General features: G+C 35.8%; 1 protein-coding gene across 2 annotated transcripts in view; it reads right to left on the minus strand.

Moving 5' to 3' along the window:
- Positions 1-7,822, minus strand: part of LOC106462020 (probable serine/threonine-protein kinase DDB_G0282963) — a 142,620-nt gene that overhangs the window by 129,482 nt on the left and 5,316 nt on the right. For both annotated transcript variants that reach the window (XM_022389130.1, XM_022389131.1), the window contains exon 2: positions 3,327-3,464. The gene's annotated coding sequence lies outside the window, so the exon portion shown is untranslated. The remainder of the gene's footprint in view (positions 1-3,326; positions 3,465-7,822) is intronic.

Raw genomic sequence — 7,822 nt, forward strand, 5'->3', positions numbered from 1 at the left:
AAATTAGGGACGGCTAGCGCAGATAGCCCTCGTGTAGCTTTGCGCGAAATTCCAAAACAAACAAACAAGCTTCTAAGTTTTCGTTATGTGTCATACTGCTGTTACTAAAGGTTTACATATTTCTGTCACGTGTTATAAATACATCCAGATATAGAGAGCAAGTAAGTTAGTTTTATATATGATATTTAAATCAACTTTAAATTAAGTTGCTTAATATATTTTTTGTTTGTTTGTTTTTGAATTTCGCGCAAAGTTACACGTTCCTAATTTAGCAGTGTAATATTGGAGGGAAGGCAGCTAGTCATTACCACCCACCGCCAACTCTTGGGCTAATCTTTTACCAACGAATAGTGGGATTGACCGTCACATTATAAAGCCTCCACGGAGAGTATGTTTGGTGTGACGGGGATTCGAACCCGCAACCCGTAGATTGCGAGTCGAGCACCCTAACCATCTGGCCATGCCAGGCCGTTGTTTAATAGAACTTTTGATAGCTCCCCTTTGGTTCGGCGACAGATCTGAGGGCTTATAACGCAAAAAAGCGGGTTTTAATACCCATAATGGACACAACACAGTTAGCCTAGTGTGTAGCTTTGTGCTCAGTAACGAAAAAACAAAAACTATGCTGGTTTGATGTGTTCTTGTTTGATTAATAACAACCAAAATTCTAGATATTTAAATACAACACTGGAATATATTTTTGTTCTGTTTAATAAAGCAATTATATATCAAGGTAATAGTCAAAATAAACATTTTATTTAGAACATTTCAAACACACACACAACTTTCTGCAATCTGAATTATGTTTCTGTAAAAACTCCTTCTTTGACATTTTCTGTATATTAACTTTTTAAAGTATTTTAAAGTGCAACATTATTATTATGTTGTTGTTGTTAAGCGCCACATAATAACCATCTTTATTATCATTATAGTCCGGATTAATTTGATTGGCCAGTTTTCTTCGCATCACACGAAGAGAGAGAGAGAGAGAAAAAAATAATAGAGACGGGTTCTATTTTAGTGAAACGAAAATTTCTCAAAACTACGTCGCTCGCTGCTGGTGTGGATGCTCCTTCTCTACTGTGCTTCTAAATTATTCTCTCGCAAGCAGTGTGGACAAGGTTTTGCACTAAAAAAGCTTTCAAGCCTCGTAAGCTTGAGACACTTAACCATAACCTGCATATAGTACTAATCTATCCACTATGACATGATATTAAATCTATATCAATAGATGTTTTGTGTAGGCTTAAGTCTGACAATATATTCTAACTGCTATGCAAAAAAAAAAAATTGTATCAAAATTTAATATGAGCGTTATACCTCCTTAGCCAGAAAAAAACAAAAAAACTTTTTCAAATATTCAAGATATAATCATGCAGTAGAAACTTTGCTAGCGAATCAGAAAACTACATTTTACTGCTGAAAAGTAAACAAATAACGGGATTGGCTGTCACTTTTATAACGTTCCGACAGCTGAAGGTACAGAACGTATTCAGCGACATCACATCTCTAACACCAGACCCCCTCTATTTGCAGCTTGACACACTAACCACATTCGGTCTACTAAAGCTGTTTTTGTTGATTTTTAGCGCAAAGATACACAATGGGCTATCTGCGTTCCGTCCACCTCAAGAATCGAACTCCTGATTTTAGCATCGTAGACTTATCGCTGAAATACCGAGGAATAGGTCTACTAAGATGCGACTTTATACAAATAATTAATAAGGTTTTTGCCTTTATTTCTTATACCACTCTAAGAAGAATGTGTTTTAATCTTAAAGTTGAAAACAATACACTTAGTTTGTGCAATACTTCAATTTCAACGTAATACTGAAAACGTGTTTTAAAAGCTATATTGTTAAGGGTAATTTTAGAAAGTTCATGGGAAAGCTTATACTGATTTTTTTTTTTTTTTAAATCAGATTTGATGTGCAATGAGAACTTTAATTTATAATCCAAGATTTTATAAAGTGTAGTATCATCATCATTGTTATCTATTACGTACAGTTATCTTTTACATGATATATTGAGTTTCCTTTCATCTTTAAGTGCTGATAATGTCTTAACATTCAATAAGCGAATTACTTACGCGTGTCCCCCGGTCGTAAAGCGGTAAGTCGCCGTATTTACAACGCTAAAATCATGGATTCGTTCCCCTCAGTAGGCACAGGAGATAACCCAACGTGGTTTTGCTATAAAAAAAACACACGTATATATAAAAGCGTTTATTATTGTTAGCGTGCCAAACTTGAAACTGAATGTATTTGGTTTGTGCCCCTTATCCGCAAAATCTCGCTCCATACTTTGGGACTGTGGGAGCATTAAATGAGTAACATTCAAATCACACTTGTGTGGCTATACGCGAAATTCAATAAAACTAATAAAATAAGCATTATTACTATTTTTATACAGAAACTGAAAACTTATTTTTTCATCATGATTTTTCCATTCTAATTTTCAGCCTTTCCATTTTCTCCACCCAAGCATCCCGACACACGAACAGATCAGTACTGCTCCGAGTACACTGGTCCACACGATCTCTTCATCTAGTAAAGTCACTTGAAAAACAAAAGCTATAACAACATCAAATGTCCTTGAAATTGAAACAAGTCCCGCTTCTTCCAGTTTTAAAGCAGCAGTCTGAAAGAACTGAGCAAATGTAATCAAAACCCCCATTAATGAAAGCAACCAGCCCTCTTTTCCACATGATGGAAATGACCAGTCTCTAATTATGGTTAAAATGACCGAGTTAATAACAATGAGTAAGACCGAAAAGGTCAAGTTGATGGTAGCATAGTTAGTTGACCTTAATTTTCGCACAGTAATCATAACGAAAGAGATGGCCAAACAGCTGCCAAAAGCTAAGAAAGAGCCAACAAGTATGTTGTTAGCCTCATTGTTTTTCTGAATCTCGCCAAAAATAAAAGTTGGTTTGGTTATTAGAAGAATCCCCGTCATTGTGGTGGCCACAGTCGCTACATGAAACCAGCCACAAGGCTCTTTAAGAAACAAGCATGCAAAGATATTAACAAAAACAGGCGTGCTTGAAATAATAATAGTGGCATCAGCCAAAGGAATGTAACGAAAAGAGTAACAGGAGAGGTTGCAAGCAAGCACTCCACTTACTGCTCGAACCAGGAGGACACATCTCTCTGCTGGAACTCCGCAGAGAGGTTGTCGTGTTTGGATAATAACACTGCTGAAGACAGATGTTTGTATCACACACATGCAAATAAGAATTTCTAGAGGGTTCATACAGGGAATTAGTTTAACTATAAGGGAACAACTAGCGAAACAAATCCCCGAGAAGAGTGAACAGAGAATACCTAAACCAGGTAGCTCCAAGAATCTCTGCCAACGTTTTGTGGTTGTTTCCAAAGTCAGAAGAGGGCGTCGCTCAGATAGGTTAGCATTGTTCACTCGATCAGCATTTAACCTTCCAGACGATGGAGAATCACTGACTTCTGAAACATAACAAAAATATGGAATAAATTTAAGGTCATCATCACATCATTCTAATCTCATCTGTATGTCGTTTAGTAAAATAATTTGATTGTTTGTGTCTATATTGTGCCATTAAATAAATGTTCAGTTACATTGTGTATAACGCAAAAATATATTAAGTTTCGGCGTGAGGAAACTATCAAAGTAAGTTTTAAAATGTTTTTAAATTTTCACACTTAGCTGAACCAGTTTATTAATAAACATACATGCATACAGTAGTGAAAGTAATTAATGGAAACGTCCAGATATTCACACTTAGGAATTACAAATAAACTGCAACTGAATGGTTAATTTATCATTAGTACTGTTACGACAGCGGAAGTCACGCCACGCTGGGAGCATGCGCACTGGAGTTTCTAGGAGGATCGTGACTTATTGAGGAACTCCGCGAATATCAGAGTGTTTGCCAGGCGCTCTCTTTTTTAGTATATAAGCCCGGCAAATAAAGCCAGTGATAGAAGAGATATAGACAGATTGAAAAGATAGATAATTGAGTCAAGCGAACAGTAGGCACCGTAAGTAAAATGTGTGAATCACTGCGATTTATAGCGTGTGTTATAAAGGTTGTTAAGTTTAAAGTGACTGTGGAAATTCTGTGTATTACAAAAAGTTGTATCGAGAAAGAATAAACTAGTTTTAATCAAGAAGGGACTTGTCGATACTGAAGTTTCTCGGAAAGAATTTTTACCGGAAATCAAACAAGTAGATACGCAACAGTACAATAGACTTGCAGAAAATATAAAAGAGCGAACAGGTTGTATATAAACTAGTACTTTATATTTGCTTTAAACAGAGCATTACACGTTGTTTTTATACTATCATAAGTTTAACAATGTATGATGGTGAAATATTGTTGAAATGTTCTGTACTACTCCAAACCTTTCAGCCAAATTATGTTGCTCTTTGACCTATTAATTTTCCATATAAGCCTCTACAGCCTTAATAACATCGAAATTTGTGCAGGCCAAGCCATGGTTGTGAATCTTATATTGGCCTTTTTTTCGTTCCATGTATCGTTTAATTACATTTGTTATAAGCTTTAGATCACTGTCTTGCCGGAAATTGAATCCCTAACCAACACATCTTGTTCCTGAGGGAATGGCAAGATAGATAAAAAATGTGCTTGTATTTATTAGTGGTCAATGTACTATCGGGGTTTTTTTTTTTTGGTTTTTTTTTTTAAAGCTCCAATGCCATTGGCTGAGATGCAGCCCACATTTGCATTGGTCTCTATCCATGCTTCACTTTTGATGTTGTACGCTGACAATGAAACTCTACTGTTGCACAGAATGCTCAACTGTTGATGTCATACGTTAACAACGATACCATTCTTATTTCTGCTATCAAATAAACCATCGTTGATTGTTGCCAAATAACGTAAATGTGGTGGAGTGAACGTCTTTTCCAAGCTGGCGAATAATTCCCAAGGGACTTTCAAGAATTAGAAAGCGTATATTAAAAGCTTGGAAAAGGCGTTCACACTATAAAAATTGTTGTTGTAACAATTGACTTGTATTAATGGTGATCCGACCACTACTGTGTTTGTTGTGTCCCAACCGGTCTGATGAGATTGGATTGAGCGAAACCCGTCGTTAGCAATGGATATGGCAAATAAAAGTGTAATTGGAATACTAAACCCGAAAATTTAGACACGGGAGCTATAATACTAATAATAATAATTGGAGAAATTATTCAGATCTGAAATTCACAGAAAAAAAAAAACGACCAGAGAAATATATATGTTGTCCCTTGGACATGCAACGACTGCTGCCTTAAACGAAGCGACTTTTTTTCTCTCATTCGCACAAAATTCATTTGAACAAATGATCAAAATTGTTACGTTTGGATGGGAAAGTAGAAAAGGTTTGTTTGTTTAAAGTTAAGCACAATACTACAAATCAGGCTATCTGTGCTCTGCCCACCACGGATATCGAAACCGGGTTTCTAGCGTTGTAAGTCCGTACACATACCTCTGTGCCCCTTGGGGGCAGTAGAAAAGGATTAGTCAAATTTAAATTGCTCAAATTGTTTAACGTTCGTGAAATATATTTCCCATCGAGCAGCTAACTCGTACTGATTGCCGTAATTTTTGTTTTCAGAATCTGGGTTTCTACCAGTAATTATGACTCTGAAAACAATACAGTTCCTGATCCAAATTCCGAAAATAAGAATAACAACAGTCATGTGATCAAAGACAGCCAATGAATCAGACTGTCATAATTGTTATCTTCAGAATATGAATGCTAGACACAGACATTTCTTTAAAACGTTAATTTACACGACATGACGGGTTTAAGACAAAAAATGTAGTTCCTGCTTAACGGAAAAGGATATACTTCTATTCTGCATTATGTAGGCGGCCTATGCCCTAGGCTCTCGTAAGTCGTTAACTTTGATCCCTAAACAATAATATATCTATGATGCAGAATCTCGTAAATAGCACATGTTGGCCATAAATACCAATATTAAAGATAAATCTGAATTTTAGAACTTGTAACTTGGAAATTAAAATAACTGATACAGAGTTTGAGCTCCCCAGTGGCACAGCGGTATGTTTGCCGACTTACAACGCTAGAAACCGGGTTTCGATACCCATTGTGGACAGAGCACAGATAGCCCATTTTTTGGTTTTGTGCTTAATTACAAACAAAAAACAGAGTTCGAAATTAACCATTTTTTTTATATCCTAAAATTGTAATAGTCTTATATCAAATAAAAATTTCAAATCTGGATATTTTCGTAAAATATTTATTCATCTTAAATATCAGATCTGAACACATCTTTGCGACCTGAATGTATGAATATTTTGCATCAAAAAGGGCTATTAAATACTCTTCCCAAAAGCAATCACTTTTTGTTGGTGCAATACTACCTATGAAACGCCGAACAAAATCAAAATGTAGAATTGATATATGCTGCTCTATCGCAACCTTATACCAGTCACGGCTGTCATGTCATTGCTGATTTTCAAAATAGAATTGGTCGAATTAGATTTTTTTGTAGGAATTCGATAGGCAGGTAAGAAGAAAATCACATTTTTCTTCCATTCTAAATACATATATTATTTTATTTAACACATAAAGCAGATTTTAATTAGGAGGTGTTTGTGGTACCTATAATTTCAATGTTATTTTCATGATCAATTGCTGTAATTCCATAACTTGTACATTTAGTATCTAAATGAATTCACTGTTTGAAGAAAACTTGATATCACATGGTATGTATTCATGATTAGGGGTGGTGCATGTAAGAGGCTTAGGAAGACTTGGCCTCCCGAAATAAAATATCATTCACGGGACATTATTCTTTCCAACTCAAAAATATTATGCAGTATATGTAAAGACAGATTGAAAGAGGTGTATGTGGGTGATCGAGGAGATTATTTATTTAGGAACATGAACCGATTCTTCCCATCTGTGCAACTTCCCACACAGTGACAGAATAGTATAACTAAACAAATTACTCAGGTGCTACCTATGCCTTGTATGATGTGTCCAATACACATACGATCAGCAAGGACTTTATTCAGTCTTACCGTATTGTTATTCCAACCATCACTTTGCCCAATTAACATAAACTTTGTTCTGGAATGTGAAAAGTATAGTTGTATGCATTGATTATTCAAATAATCTTTCAAAATGTTGATAATTTCACCATTTACCTTTCTTTCCTCATGTAAAAATACGTTAAGAGATTTTAACCTGTTCCCGTAAGGTAACACATTCCTGGTTCATCCTAATAGCCCTTCTTTGAACCCTCTCTATGTCAATACCCTTTCTTATACAAAAAAAACAAACAGTACTCACAACCAATGTTTCCTCTAATTTTTTCAATTCATGTGCGGAATGAATTTTTTCACTTGCATCAGTATCAAGGCAATATTCGGATATGCATTACTAGTTTGTTTGTTTTTTTGTTGTTGTTGGGCTTGTTTTTTTTTGGGGGGGGGGGATTTTTAAACCAACAACCATATTGAATCATCAGGCCACTTTGCAATGCTACCGGTTGGTTATTTGGACTTTAGTCCTATTGACTGCCAGGGTCATTAAGGCGGTCAACGTGTTGAGACTCACCATTACTGAGGATGTGCGATGATGGAATAATTCAGAGTGCGACATTTGATTGGTTGAACACTGCTGCAAACTTCTTGCTATAAAACGTAAAAATACCATAGAAACTGACAAATATTTGTCAGTGACCTACGACTTATTCTTTCAAAATGTTGTTAGTTCGTTTGTAATTAAGCACAAAGCTACACAATGAGCTATCTGTGCTCTACCCACCACGGGTATCGAGACCCGGATTCTAGCGTTGCAAG

This window comes from Limulus polyphemus, unplaced genomic scaffold (assembly GCF_000517525.1).
Source record: "Limulus polyphemus unplaced genomic scaffold, Limulus_polyphemus-2.1.2 Scaffold1075, whole genome shotgun sequence".
Classification (NCBI taxonomy): Eukaryota; Metazoa; Arthropoda; class Merostomata; order Xiphosura; family Limulidae; genus Limulus; species Limulus polyphemus.